The following is a 24,208-nucleotide window of genomic DNA, read 5'->3' on the forward strand; positions in this document are numbered from 1 at the left end:
AAACTTGGCAGATGACTACATTCCTCATGTCAGTAAACCACTTGCATTCTGTCCGACAATGCTACTGATTTTATGTGATACTGACAGTACTTTTTGGAATGAAGTTGAATTAAACAGATATTAACTTTCTGGTATCATTCCAAAGCAAATGATGTGGGATGAGTGTCTCACAAGTTGAACAAATTTATACAGATGCACTATCACAACTGTCAAACTGCCTGGGTAGATTATCTCTGGAACTTCAAAATAAGCTATTAGTAACAGAATCCCACAGATATCCTTACCTCCAGTTACTGTAAGCGAAGTTATAAGAGTAATTAGATCATTAAAAAATAAAAATTCTGCTGGTGTGGACAGTATTTCTAGTAAAATACTGAAACACTGTTATAAATTTGTTAGTCCCGTCTTATGCAACATATACAATGCATCCCTACAAGATGGGATTGTCCCTGACAGACTTAAGTTGGCTGTAGTGAGTCCTCTCTTTAAAAACGGGGATAAAAGCATTGTTACAAACTATCGCCCAATATCCCTATTAACTACCTTCTCGAAAATTCTAGAAAAACTCATGCACAGGGGGATTGTAGACCATCTCAACTTCCACAGTATCTTAAGCAAAAATCAGTTTGGTTTTCGTGCCGGTATTTGTACTGAACAGGCAATATTCTCTTTCAGCAACCAAGTTTTGGAAGCCATTAACAAAAAAATGTCTCCAGTGGGTATTTTTTGTGATCTTACGAAAGCCTTCGACTGTGTAAACCACCAAATTCTTTGGAAAAAGGCAGAATACTATGGTTTAGGTGGTACTGTTGGCTTGTGGCTGCAATCATATCTACAGGATCAGAAGCAGACTGTAATGCTAAATGGCTCTTCTGGAGAACCTGCCTCATCTGAATGGGGCACAATAACGTGTGGTGTGCCTCAAGGCTCCGTTTTGGGCCCACTGCTTTTCCTCATCTTTATTAATGATCTTCCTCTTTGTTCTGAGACAAACAGCAAATTTACCCTGTTTGCCGATGATACCACAATTCTAATTGATGATTTGATTGATCATGATCTTGAAAAAACTACAAATACTGTTTTTAATGACATCTTGAATTGGTTCTCCTCAAATGGTCTCTCGCTCAATGCATATAAAACTCATTATATAAGGTTCCATACATCACAAAGTAATCCCGATGAAATTAACATAAAATGTAGAGATCAACCAATACAGAAAGTTGAAGACACAAAATTCCTGGGTGCTTACATAGACAGTAAATGTAATTGGTCAGTTCACATTCTTCATCTATGTAAAAAACTTAGCTCGGCAACATTTGCATTACGGGTAATTTCTTCAGTGGCTGAAGTTGACACTATTAAGGTTGCCTACTTTGGCTACTTCCACTCATTGATGTCATATGTTATCATATTCTGGGGGAACCAACCACTTGCAAAAAAAGTTTTCACCATCCAAAAAAAAGCAATCAGAATAATGTGTGGGGTCCATCAAAGATACTCTTGCAGGCACTTGTTTCGGAAGATAGGTATCCTAACAACTGCCTCACAGTATATTTTTTCCTTGCTCACCTTTGTGTGCAAAAATTATTCCATCTACCAAGACAACAGTAAATTCCATGGTTATAACACCAGAAACAAAAACAATCTACATTTAGAAATGAAACGTCTCACTCTGGTACAAAAAGGAGTTTACTACTCCAGCATTAAGCTGTTCAATGCTCTACCACTACATATCAAATGTGTTCATACAGAACTGCCAAAATTTAAACAAGTTCTCAAAGATTACCTGACAGAGAAATTTTATTATACTGTGGATGAATACCTGAAAGAAAATGTATACCATCACTAAACGTATTATATCTAGAAGTAGTTCAATTGATTTTATTGTGCATTTGGGCATTAGCACACTTTTTGTAACAACAGATTGGCTGTACATGTATTTACTCTTGTAGGCCTAATATCTGATTTAACTTTGTGCTCTTATCTTTAACCTTTATTTGAATCTCCTTTTTCTGTCAAATGGTAGTTATGTTATCTAGCTGACATTGTATCTGTTACTGTATTTATAGTATGTCTTACTTAAACTATGTACAATTTGCCATTGAAATGCCCTTGTATTTATTGTAATTTTAAATTGAAACCTGTGCAATTTGACACGTTCCATATCCTTGTGATTGACTCACTAACTGGATCTACGGAACAAGAAATAAATAAATAAATAAATAAATAAAATAAATAAATAAATTATTTGGAACACTCCTCAAATAACCACACTCCTGCAGGTTTCATACTTAGGAAGACTGGAGAGAGTGATTGGATGGATAAAATCCCAAAATTCCCTAGAAATAACAACTCATGGGAAGAAAAAAATAAAACAAGCATTAACATCTTGACATTGAAGGCCTGTAAATGGAAGAAATGCTTTGTGCAGAAGGTTTAGAAGTTAGAGGTGAAAAACAATGTGTTACTAAGGAACCATCTTCAGTGTAGAACAAGGAAAACAATAAGTGGCAACTACTGTACATAGGCCCATTGAAACTGTAAACATAGGACATCCTCTAGCTTACTTGTTAGCCCATCCTAACAGTTACTGGACTAAGGGATTGTGACCTTACCAGGATCTGAAAAAAATATTTTGCATGTCAAGAAGATGTATTAATGCATTCTAAATGTTTGTAAGGAAGGCAGTAGCTATGTAGTTTGCAAGTAGTGGCTTACTCTATGTGTTAGCAGTTACACAATTCAAATGTGTTAATTGTGTGTCTAATGAAGGCTTTTTCAGACATATTCATTTGTGTTTGGAAATGCATGGGAAAATGATTTAAGAATATCCAGACATAAATGTGAAGTTCCATAAAAACACGGGAGAACTGCCAGATGTCAGTAACGTCCTGCTACGATATTTTGGCACAGAGTCTGCTGGCAATCTTCAGGTGAGTACCACTATAGTAGTACTGGTGCGTACGCGCTAAGCTCTGCTATTTAAAGCCATATTGAGGTGACATTGTGCATGCGCTGCTCAGCGTGCGTGTTCATAACAACTCCATGCACTGTGCCTCGTGCCCTCCACAGTGAAAGCTTGGCGTATCAATATCAGGTCGATTTTCATCTTTATGAAGATAACTACATCGACAACAAAGTTTCTCTATAACAGGATTCCAAGCAGAGTTTAGCTGATAACCGCTATCTCGATTGATGAAAGTCTCATTGTCAGACAATCTTATTTCCACAGATTCATTGATAATCAAGCTCCGAAAGTTTGACGTATGGGCCAAAATTTTTGTGTCATTGTAATTCATGGAGTGGTCTGTGGAAATACAATGTTCGGTGATTGCGGACTTGGTGGGTTGGAGAAGGCGAGTATGCCATTGGTGTTCCACAATGCGTTCCTGCACTGTTCGTGTTGTTTGCCCTATATATGATTTGCCGCATTCACATGGAATCTTGTAAATGCCTGATTTATGTAGGCCCAGGTCATCTTTAATGGATCCCACCAGTGATGAAATTTTGGGAGGAGGGCGAAAGATGACTCTCACTTGATACTTTCTCAATATTCTGCCTATCTGTGAACAAATATTCCCAATAAATGGTAGATAATCAGTCGACCTGAAGGCCTCTTCCTCTTCCTTGTTCCGTCATTTGTAGGTCTGCATCACTCTGTTCACTTGCCTAGTTGAAAAGCCATTCTTCAGAAATAGTTTTTGCAGGTGTTCCAATTCCGCTTGGAGACTGTCGACGTCAGAGATGGTACGGGCATGGCTTTGAGAACGCCCATTGTTTGTGCTGGATGGTGACAACTAGTAGTTTGCAGATACAGGTCTGTATGAGTGGGCTTTCTGTACACTGAGTGACCAAGTGTGCCATCACTCTTACATTGCACCAAGATGTCTAAAAATAGCAAGCAACCATCTTTCTCTATCTCCATGGTATGGAGTTCATGTGACGTAAAAATTCTTGGAGACGGTCCAAACCATGAGGCCACACCATAAAAGTGTCGTCAACATATCGCCAAAATACTGTCGGTTTAAAAGTGGCAGAGTTGAGTGCTCTCTCCTCAAAATCTTCCATAAAAAGATTGGCCACAAGGGGAGACAAAGGACTCCCCATGGCGACACCGTCAGATTGTTCGTAAAATTCATTGTTAAATATAAAATATGTAGAGGAGAGAGGGTGCTCAAACAACGCTGTAATGTCTGCACCAAACATATTGCCAATGAGGTGTAATGAGTCCACAAGAGGCACCTTTGTGAAAAGAGAAACCACATCAAGACTGACCAATAAGTCGTTACTTTGCAGCTGTAGTGACTGAAGTCAGCTGATAAAATCAGTAGAATTCTTTATGTGATGTGCACACTTGCCTATCACTGCTTTGAGCAAATATGCCAAGAATTTTGCTAGGTCGTATGTGGCTGCTCCAATGTTACTTACAATTGGACGTAACGGCACATTATCCTTGTGGATCTTGGGCAGTCCATATAGCCTAGAAGAAATTGAACTGTTTGGTTTCAGTCTCTTGATGACCTCCTTCAGTAGAAAACTATTTGATAGAAGTTCTGCTGTTTTTCGCACCACTTGGCTTGTGGGATCCTTGTCAATTCTGCGATACATTGAGTCACATAATAAAACATTGATCTTATTAACATAGTCATCCCTTGGTATGAGGACAGTAGCGTTTCCTTTGTCAGATTTTAAGACTACTGTATCCACATCTGCTATCCTCTCCATGGGCGAGATTTTACTCTTCATTGGTGCACCTCTGCTCAAATCACGTCAAGACTCTCGATGAACTTCTTCCACTTCATCTGTATCAAGACAGCGTACAGCTTCTTTGATGGCACTGACGAAATCCACTAGTGGTAGTGAAACAGGTGTGGGAGCAAAATTCAGTCCTTTTGCTAGCACAGACACAGTTGTGTCATCTAAAGTTTTCTCTGTCAAATTAACAACAGATCATCGAGTTGGAACTTCCTGCTGCATCTGTGTAGAAAGTCTGTCAATCTTGGCAGTTTGCCTCATCACAGCTTTGTCATGGCTCCAGTTTGCTGTAGCCCATGTCACACCATCCACCCAATCCCACGATAGAGAAGATAGTCTTGCTGCCAATTCCGGGAGCGGAAAGACTTACCTTAGGGGGAAAAAGGACGGGTATACACTCGCACACACACACATATCCATCCACACATATACAGACACAAGCAGACTTATACAGAGGCAAAGAGTTTGGGTAGCGCTCCCGGGATTGGAATGACTCCTTACCCTCTCCCTTAAAACCCAAATCCTTTCGTCTTTCCCTCTCCTTCCCTCTTTCCTGACGAGGCAACTGTTGGTTGCGAAAGCTAGAATTTTGTGTGTATGTTTGTGTTTGTTTGTGTGTCTATCAACGTGCCAGCACTTTCGTTTGGTAAGTCACATCATCTTTGTTTTTTAGATAAAATGATAATTATATTGATTTTTTGGAATATCAACTGAAACTGTGTTCTAGTTGAGTAGCTGAACTCTAGTGTGATTCAGGGCATTCAAGGTTAATTGTGATGCATTCAAGTCAATGAACCAATGAATTCATTTGAACTGAGTGGGTATGCAATTATGTGTAGACAATGTGGAACAGTGATGCACAAATAGTGATTATGCGTGATTCATGAACTTTATGTAGAAGTGTCATGAAAACGGTGTGAATGACACAAGCAAGAACTGCTGCAGAAGCTGACACACTATGTGGCTGTCCTGCTCAGTGACAATTAAATTGCATGACACAGTATGACCGAGACAGTGGTGTTATATGAGTGTGGCTCAATTAAAGATTTTCAAACCATGATGAGAAACTTGGTTTGTGCTCTATCCTTAGATGGTTACTCAGTGACTGTACCACAGAGGCAACAACAGAAATCCATGCTATGTGTGACACCATTTACTTGATGTGGACTGAACTAGATTTTGATCTTAAAGATACAGTCTTGCAATTCTGAAATTCTCTTGATGATAGTTATGTGGTGCCACCGCCAGACACCACACTTGCTAGGTGGTAGCCTTTAAATCGGCAATGGTCCTCCCTAGCACTCGCCCCAGTTGTACAGCTGACTTTGCTAGCGATGGTTCACTGTCTACATACGCTCTCATTTGCCAAGATGACAGTTTAGCATAGCCTTCAGCTACATCATTTGCTACGACCTAGCAAGGCGCCATATTCAGTTACCATGTCTTCTGAACAGATAATATTGTGACTCATGTACCGTCAAGAGCGACTTTCATCATTAATGGATTAAAATTAAGTATTAAACTAATTACATCTGCTTTCTGAATTCTAATTCCTTGTCATGTTCCAGACCTCATGTCTGTATAGTTCTTCCCTCCTCACGCCTGCCTGCGTGAGCTAAAACGCATGCATTTCAGCCTCCTCTAGTAACACGGTGTTGGCTCTTCAGCCAACACAAGTTACTGTCAATTGAACAGTATCATTCACAAATACCTCTGCTGTGTATTACTCCATTCCCTTACACTGCTGCAAATTGACTTTATTTTGTGATTATGATATATGAAGGCTTCATGTACTTTGCCTTCATCTGGTGGATGATGCCTTTCTGAGCCAGTTTCTTCATCTCTGAGGATATTTATTGACTGCCTCGCCTCATAACTTTGGCTGATACTCACTTTGCTCATTCCACTCCTCCACATACCATCCCATCGCTCACTGCACCATCAATATTGCTGATACTATTTTTATGTCACAGTTGGGCTACTATTTCTCCAATATCAGAAGAATAACACGAAAGACTTTTTTCTTCTCATGCTGTCAGCAATGTACTCAAACTTTCCTAATCTTCCATTTATATCAAGACAAAATGAACATTATACATAATACTCATGCACACGTGTTATGCACTGAAAACAATGATTATGTCGCTGAGTTTTTCAAATTCATGAAATACCTGAAACACAGTGCACCTACAATAAGTGTTGATAGGCAACCAAAATGAACTGCAATGTTTCTGATAATATGTTCAATGCTTCACCTGACAATATTTAATTTTTTTTTTATTACTATATTCAAAACAAGTGTAAGCACAAATTATTATAGCAATTATGTAACTCAGGGCTGTAGACTCAGTGTTTTATGCTGGAATTCCCTTGAGATATGCCTAAAGGGGAAAGCAAGCTGTAAGATTCCAGGAAGTAAAAGAATCTAGTCTTGACCAACGTAATTGTGTGTAAGGAAATTGTTGTCAATGTCAAAGTATATAAAATTGAATGAAAACAACATCAAATTATCTGTACACAACAACAAATATATCTATACAGCAAAACATGCAAACTCTTTAAGATCAGATGTATACACAGGGTATGTCCCAAAAGTCCCCAGAAAAAAATTTAAACCATTTATTCATTATCAATTTGCAATCTTTTCAGTACCTTTCAAAGTATTCTCCCCCTCCCTTTGATGCACCATTGTCAAAGCTTCAAAGATTGAAGGTGCCCAGGGAGTCGTCAATGGGAATCTCCTTCACAGCATTGTTGAAACTGCTTTTACTGCTTCCAGCAACCTATGTTGAGTTCCTTTCAGGGTTCTTTTGATCCTTGGGAACAAAAAGGAAGTCCACTGGTGCCAGATTTGGGCTGTATGGTGTGTGGGGCAGCAATGCCACGCCCATTTTGGCCAGCAATTCAGAGGCAATAAATGTAGTGTGGCTTGTCATGTTGTCATGGTGAACAGTCCAATTGTCATGAATTTCTTTTTGGACACGCTGAATCCTGCAGTGCAACAACCTGAGTGCTTCACAGTGAAACTTCTTGTTTACTGTTCGTCCTTGTGACATGAATTCACTGTGAACCACACTTTTTCTGTCAAAATATTAGCATTGCCTTGATTCATGATTTGCTCGCCCTTGCTTTTTTCAAGTGAGGGGATCACTTAGTGTGCCACTCGCTGCTCTGATGCTTTGTTTTGGAAACATGCTCAAAAATCCAGGTCTTTTACCCCGTTATTACTCTGTCCAAAACTTCTGGGTCCATTTTATAGCACTCTTGCAAATCCTGGCACTTCAACAAATGCTGCTCCTTCGTCTCACGCATCACCATTTTCGTGCAGACTGCAATCATCTGAACAATTAATTGTCAGACCTCATTCACAATGTGATGCACTTTCTGCACCAAGTCATCCATTTGTGGTGTCAATGTGTGTCATTGAAGGACTCCCAACCTTCCCAGAACTTCTTGTGACACATGAAAGTTTGGCATTGTTTCATTGCCCCATCACCACAGGCTTTCTGAAGCATTTCTAGCATCTCTCCCCCAGTTTCACAGAGAACTTCACTGCATAACACTGCTCCAAAAACTAGTCCAATTTTTGTTTGATGAGGGTGCAGTAGATGCCTCTGCACGGAGTGTGACCCTGCCTCAACAACTGCATGCAGGTGATTGACACTGGTTTCATTTTGAAGCTCACATACCCCACCAACTTCTCTGCCCAAAGCTCTGCCCCACCATTTGGGACACACTTTGTTTCAGCAAGACATTGATTAACTGTGAAACCCGGTCTGAGCAAGCACAAAACATTTCATGTAATAGCAAGAATTTCTTAGCACCAGCTAAACGTATAATGTATAAAGAAATTTTACTGAGTGTATATGGTATATGAACAAAACAGTTGGACTATGGATTTATCGGAAACATAACATAGACGTTAATAACCTGAAACTCCAATTCAATCCCACTCCTAATCAGACAATATCTGAATGAGATAATGAAAATGGTTTTAGGTCTTCAGCCACAGAAGTTTGAACAATGATTGGTAGCAATGACATTTTGTAACCAAAAGATCCCGCTTCCATTGGGGGCCATATAGTATATCATGTTTGTGTTACAAGATTACTGCTCTCCAGAGTAGCTATTGTCTGTGCAGTAGCAGTCTTCTGCACTCAATGCATATTGCTCTCTCTGCTGCTCATCATTTGGTCAGAACCCATTATGGGATTAATTACTGAATTATGATATGTTCTGCTCTTCGATCAAGAAGTGGGGCATATGCATTTTTACAGCAATGAGATCAGCATTTTGACCAATAAGAATATTGTAGTGATATTTGTGGATTATTGGGAAGATACTAATAAATGTCTCCACCATCAAAGGGCGAGGCTTAAGCTTCTACTTACATGTTCAAGCAATTATTCTCACACTGTATAATTAGCTGTTTTTTCCCATCAAAGAATATTTCTTTTACAGAAGCTCAAAATTTAGCGTGGACTTTAATGCGAGATGCTTATAATATGTAGTTTCCACAGCAAAACTTTGTCTCAAAACCTAACAGAAAATCCAAAGAGATTCTGGTTGTATATGAAGTATGCTAGCGGAAAGACACAATCAATGCCTTCTTGGCATGATAGCAATGGAGATGCTATCAAAGACAGTGCTGCCAAAGCGCAGCTACTAAACACAGCATTCTGAAATGCCTTCACAAAAGGAAGTGAAGTAAATATTCCAGAATTTGAATCAAGAACAGCTGCCAGCGCAAGTAATGTAGAAGTAGGTATCCTCAGAGTAGTGAAGCAGCTTAAATCATTTACTAAAGGCAAGTCTTTTGGTCCAGACTGTATTCCAATTAGGTTCCTTTCAGAGTATGCTGATGCAATAGCTCCATACTTAATAATCATATACAACTGTTCACTCAATAAAAGATCTGTACCCAAATACTAGAAAGTTGCACAGATCACACCAATATTCAAGAAAGGTAGTAGGAGTAATCCACTGAATTAAAGGCCCATACCATTAACGTATATATGCTGCAGGATTTTGGGACATATAGCATGTTTGAACATTATGAATTACCTCAAGGAAAATGGTCTATTGAAACACAGTCAACACAGATTTAGAAAACATCGTTCTTGTGAAACAAAATGTTCTTCACTTGCATGAAGTTTTGAGTGCTACTGACAAGAGATTCCAAATTGATTCCGTATTTCTGGATTTCCAGAAGGCTTTTAACACTGTACCATACAAGCGGCTTGCAGTGCAGTTGCGTGCTTATGGAACATCTTCTCAGTTTTATGACAGGATTCATCATTTCCTGTCAGAGGGGCCATTGTTCTTAGTAATTGACAGAAAGTCATCGAGTAAAACAGAAGTGATTCCTGGTGTTCCTCAAAGTAGTGTTATAGGCTCTTTGCTGTTCCTTAACTATATAAACAATTTGGGAGATAATCTGAGCAGCTGTCTTAGGTTGTTTGCAGATGACGCTTTTATTTATTGACTAGTAAAGTCATCAGAAGATCAAAACAAATTGCAAAACGATTTAGAAAAGATATGTGTATGGTGCGAAAATTGGCAACTGACCCTAAATAATGAAAAGTGTGAGGTCATCCACACGAGTATTAAAAGGAATTCATTAAACTTCTGTTACATGACAAATCAGTCAAATGTAAAGGACGTAAATTGAACTAAATACCTAGGAATTACAATTACGAACAACTTAAATTGGAAGGAACACATAGAGAATGTTGCGGCAAAGGCTAACCAAAGACTTTGTTTTATTGGCAGGACACTTAGAAAGTGTAACAGATCTACTAAGGAGACTGCCTACACTACGCTTATCCATCCTCTTTTAAAATACTGCTGCACAGTGTGGGACCTTACTAGATAGGATTGATAGAGTACTTCAAAAAAGTTCAAAGAAGGGCAGCACGTTTTTGTATTATCACGGAATAGGGGAGATAGTGTCACTGAAATTATACAGGATTTGGGATGGACATCATTAAAACAAAGGCTTTTTCGTTGCAGAGGAATCTTCTCATGATATTCCAATCACCAGCTTTTCCTCCGAATGCAAAAATATTTTGTTGGCACTGACCTACATAAGGAGAAATGATCACCATGATAAAATAAGGGAAATCAGAGCTCGTATAGAAAGATATAGGTGTTCGTTCTTTCCCTGCACTATACAAGATTGGATTACAGAAAATTGTGAAGGTTGTTCAATGAACCCTATGGCAGGTACTTAAATGTGATTTGCAGAGTATCCATGCAGATGTAGATGTAGACATGGTATGGTGGATATGACCAGTTTATTGTTTGGAATCACACAGCATGCAGTTTGGTGATGAATTTATTTCAGTCTTTACTGCTGAGTATTTCAAAATTTATCCATACTGACCATCAGCTGAACAATTATGCACACATTGCACCATGTGTAGCTCCATACCAACCGCTCAAAATAGAAAAACTGCTACAATGGAAGTAGGGAAAAGGGGTTCATTCAAATATAAATATTAAATTCTTAGCTAGTAATATATTTTTATACATCTTGAACGTCCCTTCAGTGTTATTCAGTCTGCTCATTTAGCACACAGGTATACCCTTGAGCCCACAGATGAGCCAACATATCTCAGAGTGATGCTCGACAGGTCCCTCACATACAAACATCATTGTGAAAAAAGAAAACACAAAATAAGGTAGCTGCAAGGAATAATATCCTCAAAAAGCTAACTGGCAGTTTTGTGCTTAGAACCACTGCTTTAGGACTTTGGTTTTCCACAGCTGAGTGTGTGCGCTCTGTCTGGCCTAGATCAGTGCATGCAAAAAAATTCAGCATAATTCTTAATTAAACCTGTAGGCTAGTAACAGGATGCATGAAGCCCACTCCAATGGAAAGCTCCACAAAGTTCCAGGTTTCAACAGTCCCAAGTCTTTTAAGGTAGCTCATGAACATAACAGGCAGTTCAAAGAGACATTTTATGAGTGTAATCCACTATATGGAAGCCTTTATGGATTAAAAAGCTAAAATAAAGATATCAGTTTCTCAATTACACCTCGAATGATCCCCCGGTCGGCCACCCCATTTCAGAATATCCAACAAGTGGTGCTGAATTAAACTAAAAGTTACAGAAAGTGCTAAACTGTATCAGTACTGGTGCTGCCCCTGTAAAATTTAATCCGGTAAAATGGGTCCTACTAGAACCTGATGACAATAAGTGCAACTGTGGAGAAATACAAAACATGGAGCATTTTCCAACATGCCAAAATTGTCCTGCACATTGCTTCCTAGATGATCTCTGGCTAAGCAAGCCTGAAGCTTTTGACTTAGCACAGTATTGGGCCGAAAAAGTAACAGCTCCAGATACAAAAAAGTAAAATAAGTATTGGACTAAAGACCACTGTGAAAATAACAGAAGATCATGGGTACCTTGGCCCTCTTTCTAAACTCCCCAAATCAAATCTAGCATTATACAGGGCGGGGCAAATGAAAATGGCCCAGAAAAAGGAATTCCAGGGAAAAAAAACAAACACAGCAGAGGAAAGGAAATACAGTGCTAACCTGACTATAGCAGATGTTGAAAGTGACCATCATTCATTTCTTAGCAGTTCTGGGCATGTTTCAGAATATCTTCTGATTTGTTCAAAATAGATCCTGTCTGATACCATTTTCGGACTAAGTGTTGCACAGCAATCTTTGCTGGCACTTTGACACCATTAAATTTCTCAGCAAACAACTGACCATACCATTTCCATGATTTTGTTGTCACATAACTTTCTACAGTGAACATCCGCTGCTCCACCATTGAGTACTATCATCTCCTTTGCACTGCTCCTCTCACATTGACACAGCCTGCACTATGTTCTGAACTTCTGTGGATCACATGGCAGGCATACACATGATATGCACATCATGAAAATGTGGTTATATGCTTACATTCATGTCCAATCGTATCCAATCGTCCAGGCCACTTTTATTTTCCTGACCTTGTATTTGTACTTTGTGTCCAAATTAATAAAACTCTTATAAGTTAATTTTCCATTCTTATTTGTCTACACATTTTCATACCACGGCATGTTGCAATGGATGCTCTTCTTATGTACATAATTTGTATACTTAAGATCAAAGTTCTACAGTTTGTCTAATTTTTTCTCCTTACAATATTTCAACATTTTCTTAAGGTATTTTGTAACAAATTATGAAAAAAGAACCACCGTTAAATGAAGAAAGATTGCAACAAGAAGTTGCATGCACACAATGCATTAAATTGTTTGTTGTAACATTACCTGATTCAAAATGATCTCGATAATACTCTTCACCCCTCCATGAGCAAAATGCCATTTTTGATTATATCTGAAACAGCAACAAATTTTAAATTACAGTCATGATCATCACAGATGAAACAAATTTTAAAGACATGATGGCTGCCATATAACAGCAAAAAGGATTACTTAAAACAATACTGCTAAGGTAACAACACTCTTCTAATACTATTAAATTGGCACACAGATGTTTGATTATTAATGTGTGTGCTTGCAAAGCATAATTGTCCTGGTTTTGAAGCTAATGTAATGCCTGCCCTAACTGAGTGACTCATCCACAAGGCAAATTGCTCATAGAAATTACAGCAAGGAAGCATATGCATTCGGTAGAAATATTATACAACAAATAAAGAGTAAAATACAAACATACAGGATCTTGGAAACAATATCACATAGTTTTCAATTAAGTAAAATGTCAGAGTAAAATAAAGCATATCCTATTAAAGCCATTTTTCCCTTTACTGTGTATCATTTAAAGACTTATTCAACATTGTATAGTTTTGATCATTGACTAAATGGTAAGCAATATTAAATCTACATCTACCTCTACATAGATTCCACAAGCCATCATATGGTGCATGGTGGAAGGTACCCTGTACCACTATTAGTCATTTCCTTTCCTATTCCACTTGTAAATAGAGCGAGGGAAAAACGACTGTCTATATGCCTCTGTATAAGCCCTAATTCCTCGTATCTTATCTTCATGGTCCTTACGCACAAGGCATGTTGACAGCAGTAGAACTGTTTGGCAGTCAGCTTCAAATGTGGTTCTCTAAATTTTCTCAAGAGTGTTTCTCAAAAAGAATAACACCTTCCCTCCAGATATTCCCATTTGAGTTCCCAAAGCATGTCTGTAACACTTACATGTTGTTGAAACCTACCAGTAACAAATCTAGCAGCCCACCTCTGAATTGCTTCAATGTCTTCCTTCAATCCGACCTGGTACCAATCCCAAACACTTGAGCAGTACTCAAGAGTAGTTCACACCAGTATCCTATATGTGGTCTCCTTTAAAATTGAACCACACTTTCCTAAAATTCTCCCAATAAACTGAAGTCAACCACTCACCTTCTCCAATACAGTTCTCACACTCTTATTCCATCTCACATTTGCTTTGCAACATTACACCTGGATATTTAAATGACTTGCCTGTGTCAAGCAAGACATTAATAATACTGTATCCAAACAATACCAGATTGTTCTTCTTACGCATCTACATTACCTCATATTTTTCCACATTTAGGGCTAGCCGCCATTCATCACACCAACTGGAAATTTTGTTTATGTCATCTTGTATCTTCCTACAGTCACTCAACTTTGACGCCTTACTATATGCCATGGTATCATCGGCAAACAACTGCAGATTGCTGTCGACCCTGTCCACAAAATCATTTATTATGTACAGAACAACAGCGGTCCTATCACACTTCCCTAGGGCATTTCTGATGATACCCTTGTCTCCGATGAACGCTCAACATCAAAGACAACATACTGGGTTCTATTACTTAAGAAGTCTTTGAGCCACTCATATACCTGTGAATGTATTCCTTAAGCTCATACATTCATTAGCAGCCTGCAATGGGGCACCATGTAAAATGCTTTCCAGAAATCTAGAAATATGGAACCTGCCTGTTGCCCTTCATCCATAGTTTACAGTATATCATGTGAGACAAGAGCAAGCTGAGTTTTTCACAAGTGATGCCTTCTAGAACTATGCTGATTCATGGACACAAGCTTCTCAGTCTCAAGAAAGTTTATTTCATTCAAACTGAGAATATGTTCAAGGATTCTGCATCAAACAGAAGAGGGGGATATTGGTCTGTAATTTTGCGGGTCCTTCCCATATACTGGAGTCACATGTGCCTCTTTCCAGTTGCTTGGGACTTTGTGCTGGGTGAGAGATTCACGATAAATGTAAGCTAGGTAATGGGCCAATGTCATAGTGTGGTATTTGTAAAATCAAACTGGGACTCCATCCACACCTGTTGATTTATTTGCTTTCAAATCTTTCAGTTGTTTCTCTACACCAGGGATGGTCATTACTATGCCATCCATATGGGAGCCTGTTCAATGGTCAAATGATGATGTGTTTGTATGATTCCCTGTGTGAATGTTTTCATGAACATGAAATTTAAAACTTTGACTTTCATTTTGATATTCAACTGCCACATGACACAGATCAACAAGGGACTCACTGAAAGCCTTGGACCCTCTTAGTGATTTTACATAAGACCAGAATTTCCTCAGGTTCTCTTCCAGATCTTTTGCTAAGGTGATGGTGGTAGTTATTGTATGCTCCGTGCATCGATCTTTTCAGATGCACGAATCTCTACTAACCTTCACTTGTCACCATTTTTTAAATGTGTTCCCTTTTGAACTGAGAGTGCAACAGCCTCTCTACTTCCTCAGCATCCTCTGGATTTTGCTATTGAGTCATGGTAGGTCTTTTCCATTCTTTATCCACTTAACAGGCACATAACTCTCCAGACCACAATTTACAATCTGCTTAAGCTTAGTCCATAATTCCTCTACACATCTTTTTATAGACGAATTCTTCAACATGTTCATACCAAGAAGGTTAGTGTTATAAAAACTGGTGCTGTTACAAGAATGATACTCTATTGCCATTCCTTCAAATTAGCTGTCACAGTAAATAGAAAACTTTACCTGAGTTTCAGATGGGCACAACAAAAAGACTCCCACAATTAAAGCTTTCAGCCATTAAGGCTTTTGTCAACAGTAGATCTCTCTCTCTCTCTCTCTCACACACACACACACACACACACACACACACACACACACAGCACTCCACTATATGGTAAGTAGCAACTTCCCTTTTCATAATATTTTTACATTCCATTCTGGATTTTCCATTGTCTGAAAACTTTACCTCCTTATTCAAATTTAGTTGTGAAGCACATTTTAAAGATGAATACAGCAATTAACACAAACCAAAACTGCAAACATCTAAATTACCATGTAATAAATATTTAGATAGTAATTAACAAGCATTTCCATGCAAAAAAAGTAGGGCACAGTATCTCAATTACTTTTGCAGTGAAGTTCTATTGCAAAACTTCTAATAAAACTACAAGAAATTTAGTCAGCTATACATCTGTTAGTACAACAAAACTTCATGTTCAGATATTTTTCTATGATACATGGGTTGAATTTCAGATTTAGGCATTTTCTATATCTATTAACCAATTGATCAATTCCCACTACATAAAATTTTAGCAACTGAGAGTTTGGAATCTAGCAAGTACAGAACTTCTGGTACCCCATCTGTGGTGTCAAATTCATGTAACACACACCAAAAAATTTGCTGAAAATTGTCCAACAACTGAGATATTGTGAAACTCTAGTCCTGAGAATTTTTTTCTGACAGTTTTCTGTACCAGATAATAGCTAACCACAAATAGACAGACACTTCTCTTATCATGATGAACAATCATATTAATCATAATACATAACAACACTGATACACAACACCATCACTCATCACATTTGATCCATATACACTACTAACTTTGTGATGAATGTCAACAGCTCTGTGTTTCTTTATCAGTATAAACTGAATTACAGAATCTATTTCACATTTGGTGGGATTTACAATTGCTTGTCTTTAACAAGCAAACAAGACTCAGTGTAACTTTCTTGCTATCTCAGCTCCAAACCCACTGGCCTATTGCAAGATTCAGTATAGTGATTCTTCCATATACCCCACTACTTCCACAATGCACAAAAACAGAGGTTCCTTTCCAGACAGCTCTCATGTTTACAGCTTTAATCTCTTACAGTGTATTAATTTTGCTATTTCTTTCATGGGAGCTATCAGAGGGTGGGGTATACCAAAATACAGTGCCAGAGAGAAAAATATGCAACACCATCAAAGACTGTGTTCAGTGGCAGCAGAGTATAATGTGCATAATGATGGGTTTTAGTGTTAATGGGTCAGTTGACACTGTTATCAGCCATCAGATGACACTCAGGAAGTCTGTCTCTGCACCACTGCTTTGACTCTGTAAATGCCAAGTTCAGGAGTGAATAGCATTCAGGGCTACAACCACACAGCACTGATAAATATGTACTCCAGTTGAAAAGCTTCAGCCATTTTAACAGGGTCACACTGCATGCCTGCAGGAAGCTGCATGGCCACATATGTGGATTGCTGTACATTTTAGGCACACTGCGTCAGTGGTGTGTAGCTACTTTTAACAGTGGTCTGTGGAACATTTCCACACCTATAATCCAGGTACTGGCCTTCCATGAAGTATAGGTGCACGTCAGAATCAATCCATTGTGTAAGCGGTGGCAGGCAACTGGATATCTACCAGGGACAAAATATGGACAAATGTTGCACCTGCTGTATCATTGGAAACCATCTGCTTGCAGCAGGATTAACATCACATGCTACCACTGACACCATGACACCACCAAGCATGACTACCCTGGTGTCACTGACGAGGTGACTCACAAGTGAACAGACTCTATTTTCTTCAGTGATGAGAGTAGGTTAGGTCTGTATGTTAGTGATGGACTTAGACATGTATGGTGTAGGCATGGTGAGCTGCCATTCCACAGAGCATTCACCTTCGATAGTGTGTTCTATTCCAGGCTGTGGGGTCCCATGAGGGGTTTCTGCAGGGTCAAGTAACTAGTATCCACTATGTGGTACAAATTGTTATCCTCATACTACAGCCATTTCTTTGACTGGAAGGTGATGGGCTGTTTCAATGGGACGATGTACATCCACATATGGTTACTGCAATCTAACTGCCCAGGCCAGTAAGATCACCAGATCCCTCGTCAATTGGGCACATATGGGACATGGTGAAAAGGAAACTTACTCATTCTCCAGAGCCTGCAAGAACCATTATCAAATTGCAATAAAAACTGCAAGGCGCACATTTATTATAGCATATGAGAAGATGTGCCTGTGTTGGCACCAGAGATGGGTACTCTGCATGTTTATGCACTGCATAGGCACACTTTACTGTGATGTGTGTCTTTCATTCAGTCTGAATTTGTTATCATATACTCCTGCATTGATGAACTACCTGTCACCTAAATTTTCAACAGGTCACGCATATGTACAAGAAGGGCAGCTGAAGTGATCTACAAAAGCACTATCTAATGTCCTTGACACCCATTTGTTGTAGAATCTTCAAAACTATTTGAGCGCAAATGGAATGAGGTATCTCAAAAAGAATGACCTCCCTCATCCCAACCAACATGGATTCCGAAAACAACAATCATGTGAAATCTGATCCCCATTTCTCTTCAAGACATCCTGTGGATCAAGGCAATCAGGCAGATGCAGTGTTTCTTGACTTCTGAAAGTCATTTAATTCTGCACAACATACACACTTATTACTGGAAGTATGATCATATGGGGTACCAAGTGAGATTTATAACGGAACTGAGGATTTCTTGGGGAGGACACAGCATGTTATCTTGAACATAGTTATCTTGAACAGAGTGTCACTGACAGAAGAAGTAGCTTCCAGTGTGCCCCAGGGAAGTTTACTGGGACTCTTTCTGTTCACATTGTGTAGTAATGCTAATGACCTTTCACGCAACATTAACAGCTACCTCAGACTTTTTGGAAATGACACAGTGATCTATAATGATATACTTTCTGAAACAAGAGGCACAAATATTCAGTCACATCTTGATATGATTTCAAAGCAGAGCACTTTAAATGTTCACAAAATGAAAAAAGTCGTATCCTATGACTGCAATATCAATGAATCACAGATGTAATCAGTCAACTCCTACAAATATGTGAGTGTAACAGTTTGTAGGAACATGAAATGGTATGATTGCATAGTCTCAGTTATTGGTAAAGCAGGTGACAGACTGATCCACTGGTAGAATATTAGGGAAATGCAATCACTGTACATAAAATATTTCATTCATAACACTCATGTGACCCACCCTACAATATTGTTCACATTTGGGACCTGTACCAAATAGGATAACAAAGCATATTTAACAGATAGAAAAAAGGGCAGCATGAATGGTCACAGGTTTGTTTAACCCTAGGATAGTGTCAGAAAGATGCTGAAAGGACTGAAATGGCAGACACTTGAAGATAGACACAATCTATGCCATGAAAGCCTACTTAAAAAGTTTCTACAACCAATTTTAAGTGAAGAAGCTAGGAATATACTACACCCCCTGTGTATCACTCCCATAGGGATTGCATTGACAAGACCAGACTAATTACTGAGGACACAGAGGTGGTTAAGTGATCATTCTCCCCATGCTCCATATGTTAATGGAATGAGAAGAAGCAGCAACTTATGGTACAATGGGAAGCATCCTCTGCCATGCACTTCAAAGTGCTTTGCAGATCATAGATGTGCGTGCTGCTATTTTTTACTGTGATTGATTATTGTCAAGAAGCATCGTAAGGAAGTAAAAGTACTAAGGGGCATGCCAAACTATATAAAAATCTGTGTAGAAGTGGCTCTAGAATTAAGACTGCATAATATCCTTATTATGTTGTGCCACAGATATTTTATTGCTTGATGGCAAGTTACCCCAGACTATGATACCATAGACATTAGTGGAAGGAGCTTATAAATTGTAGTTTAATCCCTTTCAACAACAAACCAACCAACATTGACAAATGGAAATAGGAAAAGTATGTCAGCTCTCTGACAATCTGACCATCTCTCCACAATCTGACATTAGCAGTAATACAAAAGTTGCAGAGCTTAGATTTAACATGATCTGTAACTTGTGACTCCCTGTTCAGTGAAAGAATTACTCCCAATCCTCTGGACTGGAGTGGGCCAGACAAAGACTCCTTGCCCTGAGAAGGCCAACACGGGAAGGGGGAAAGGGGGGGGGCGGGGGTGGGGAGGTGAGTGTAACAGTCTAGTAGCTATTTACAGAAATACAGACATGTATGTTTTCTAAGCTCCTGCTGTACAGGCTCCCTTATGTGACAGGTGTGTTCTGTGGGAACAGTACTGACCTGCCTTATCAACCTGCTTTGCATTGCAGTCTACACATCTTGGGGAAAAAAGGGTTGCCAAATTCTGGCATAAAGACTATGCTGCATAAGATGCATATTGTGGGAGTAGTATCAGCCTGCCTTATCAACCTCTTTTGCAGGGATTAATATGCGTAGGGCCATGCCTGTGGGAGATTGAGATGGATAGAGGAGCAGAAGGAAAGAGAGGTGTCAGGAGGGTATGGATAGGGGGAGAGTGGGCAGAAGACAAAGGGTGGAGAGAGAGAGAGGGGACAGAAGGAGATGTGAAGACAGAGAGGGAGGGGAAGACAGACGAAATGGGGGGAGAAAGAGAAGGACAGGGAGAGAGAGAGAGAGAGAGAGAGAGAGAGTGGAAGAGATGGCCAGAAAAGGGGGTGGGGAGAGGAGATGGACAGAGAGAGAGGGAGTGGATGAGATGGACAGAAAGAGGAGATGGTCTGAGAGGTGAGGGAAGAAGAGATGGTCTGAGAGATGAGAGGAGGAGATGGACAGAGAGGGAAGTGAGGAGATTATGGGCAGAGAGGGGTATGACGTGTTGTAGTAGTATCGGCCTGTTTTATCGGCTTGCTTTGCATGGCAGACTACACACCATGGGAAAAATAGGATTCCCAAGCTCTTAGCATATAGGGTGTATTTAACAAGAGCCATTTTGTGGGAATAGTATTCTTTATCAACCTCTTTCGCAGGAGTTACATGTGTGGATGGGGATGCCTGTGAGGGATGTTCGATGGATAGGGGAGGAGACAGAGATATAAGGAGGCAGAAGGGGATGGATAAGAAGAGATAAGGGAGGGGACAGGTAGGAGGAGAGGGGGCAGGAGGGGATGTAAAGACAGAGAGGAAGGGGGAGGACAAGATGGGCATACAGGGAGGGGAAGGAGATTGACGGAGTGAGGGGGATGGTGGAGATGGACAGAAGGAGGGAAAGGAAGAGGAGTTGGGCTGAGATGTGGGAGGAGAGATGAACAGATAAGGAGGTGAGGAAGTGATGGGCAGAGAAGGGGAGAAGGAGATGGACCAAGAGATGAGCACATTTTATGTGACATTCATGTACGCTTCTAATCTATCATAATGTATACAGAGCTGGGAACTCCTATCAGGCCTCTGGACCAATGTGGACCAAATTTGGGACATAAACTCCTTGCCCTGAGAGGACCAACTTAGCACGTGGAGGGAGGTGGGAGGGTGGGAGGATTTTACAATACTCTAACTCTTATATTTACGGAGCTACAGACACACGACATTTTTTAAGCCCTTGCTGCTTAGGCTGCCCTGCATTACAAATGTAATGTGTGATAACAGTATCGGCCTGCATTGTTGACCTGCTCTGCAGGGCAGCCTAGATATCAGACCTCTTATGGGCAATCAGATAGGCAGCCCCCAATATGTGGATGTACTGCCTACCCCCAGCATACACTCCTCCATTACCATTCTTCTGGAGACAACAATGTGTCATTTCTGAGGTGATGTCCATCAGCATACCAAAGCAAGCACAGTCATAGTTGAGGTTACACAGCTGGAGTGCGCCCCATGTCATAAGGTTGCCAGATGAATTACAGGCTTTTAGCACAGATATGTACCACTGTATTCATACAATGTGAAATATCTGTGTGTTTCCATCCCCATTACACTTACGTAAAAATGCTACATTCATTACATGTACAGTGTGTGACATGGCTGAACAGCATTGACACAAGACCCGAACACCATCTGCAACTCCTCTACTGTAACACACATGAAGATGAAAGCACATGCCAATAGGTCAAGGGTACCCCTGTGCCTTGCCGGCCGCGGTGGTCTCGCGGTTCTAGGCGCTCAGTCCGGAACCGCGCAACTGCTACGGTCGCAGGTTCGAATCCTGCCTCGGGCATGGATGTGTGTGATGTCCTTAGGTTAGTTAGGTTTAAGTAGTTCTAAGTTCTAGGGGACTGATGACCTTAGAAGTTAAATCCCATAGTGCTCAGAGCCATACCCCTGTGCCAAATGCAAAACATGTTAAGTACACAGGAATGTCCTGAGGATATGGAATGACATCACACTCATATGCAATCAAAATGCAGCAAGCTGTGTAGATTCAACATCTAAGTCAGTACACCCCCACTCATGCGCATATGAGACTCAACTACAGCATTAGACATGTCTCACAAACATGAAACACTATCAGGCAGAGGCACTTCTACACCTCTTCATACTGACCTACCATTACGTGTTGTGAAAGACATATGCAGAAATAACAATTGTTTGTGTGGCTGAAATGTCAGCATTATGTTCCAATTGTGGCCCAAATGGTTTCCTGCTGAACCACCTAGCATGTGTTATATGAGTGGCCAGGTTAAACTGGCACATCTTGGTTGACCACCAGCTGAATTACATGCATTTAGCCAAGGGGATATGCCACAGTCGAGACATTTCTTACAGCACGTAAAAAAATATAATGTATCATCACACATACGTAGTTTCATACAACAGTACCATGCAACTGTGCACACACACCACATTTAGCATGACTTTCAAGATCGAGGGGCAGATATATAATCAGGTAGGGTCCATGTTGCCACCTGAAAGCAATGCACCCATATACCTACAACTGAATGTCCCAAGTAACAAGGTCATCAAGGCAGACAGACAATGCGAATGAAATCCTGTCCCACATCATGAGATCATGATTACATTACAAAAACTGTTGCACACACAACAAACTAATTGCACAGTTTAAAACTGCCTTAGAACATATGCCAGGTGATAGTACAAATTAGTTATATAATCAATTAAACGACCGCCATGCAAACAGAAACTCCATTTCAGTTCTTCAATCCCCTCCAGTTGCCTGAAATTGCAGAGCTCATATCCACAGACAGCACTAACATTGGGGACATCATTCTATGCTAAAACAACACAGGAGTTATGGCATATCTGAATTCCACTGACCATACGTCAGTCTGCAGTACCCTCTCATTTTCTCCCATGGAGATGATCGCTACCATTCCAGCCTTCTGCATATTGAACCAGTGAAACCAGGCCAAAGCTGGTGACCATAATGATATTCTATGTGTACCAACTTATGGTTCACACCATCGTCTCCAACCACCTATTAAACTGATGCCAATTATTGCAACTATTCTTGGTATGCAAAAATTGGGACTGAAAACCTCCAATAAATATGGCAGCATCAATGATATTTGTGTGTTGAGCACTACATACATCTTAAGGACGCACATGCAAAAGATGGAAAGACTGACAATGTCGGTGCAACAGTAATATCCACTGGCTATGATCATTGGTAGCAATGTGGTGGCCCAGACCTGTTGATCACATTTACATGCAATCGCCAATGACCTCATACCATGCGGTTGCTTATGCTCAGTCAGGCTTCCAATCACGCCAGGACATTACAGCATAGGTATTCCACTAAAAGCAGTTGAAACTGAATTATGTTATAACAAGAGGCAATGTATTTGGCACAGGACACTGCTGGATGCACAACACTGAGTAGCAAAAACATGTCCTACCACACATACTGCAGTAAGTAAACAGATCCCTCAATCCTGTACTGACCATTTCCAGCAAAGTACTGGACCTTACATATGATTCACCGCTACACAAACTGGTCACAAAGCTGAGCATATGTATGTCTGCTTAGAAACTCCTCCCAGGCCCCTGGTCCAAAGTCGAGCAAATTTGGCATGCAGTCTATCCACCCTGAGAGCACAAATGTAGTGGGGGTTTATAATGCTCTAACTCTAATATTTAAGAAGATACAGACATGTGAAGTCTTTACCAGGCCTCTGCCATATAGACAGCCCTGTACAACCAGTGTCTTGTGTGGGGAAAAATACTCAAAAGCTGCTTTATCGAACTGCTTTGTATGGCAGTCTGCACATCAGGGGCAAGAAACAGTTTTCCATCTCCCAATATATGGGCTGCCAAGCACAACAGGATTGTTGTGCTAGAGTAGTATCAGCCTACTTTATCAGCCTGCTTTGCAAGGATGCCTATAAATCACAGTAGTAAAAAGAGGGGGGAGGGGGGGGGGGGGGGTCCAAGCCCTTGCCATTTAGGATGGGCTCCTTGAGAGGTGTGTTGTGAGGAGGAGAAGATGGACAGAGAAAGAGGGGGTGGAGAAGATGGAAGAAAAAG

The 24,208-nt window shown here is 40.1% G+C and overlaps 1 long non-coding RNA gene across 1 annotated transcript in view; it reads right to left on the reverse strand.

Annotated features, from left to right (window-relative positions):
* The window catches only part of LOC124777830, a 105,524-nt gene that overhangs the window by 52,598 nt on the left and 28,718 nt on the right, over positions 1-24,208 (reverse strand). Inside the window, exon 2 of the long non-coding RNA XR_007015785.1 lies at positions 13,027-13,093. This is a non-coding gene — a long non-coding RNA (uncharacterized LOC124777830). The remainder of the gene's footprint in view (positions 1-13,026; positions 13,094-24,208) is intronic.

The sequence above is a fragment of the Schistocerca piceifrons genome, chromosome 2 (genome assembly GCF_021461385.2).
Source record: "Schistocerca piceifrons isolate TAMUIC-IGC-003096 chromosome 2, iqSchPice1.1, whole genome shotgun sequence".
NCBI classification, from domain to species: Eukaryota; Metazoa; Arthropoda; class Insecta; order Orthoptera; family Acrididae; genus Schistocerca; species Schistocerca piceifrons.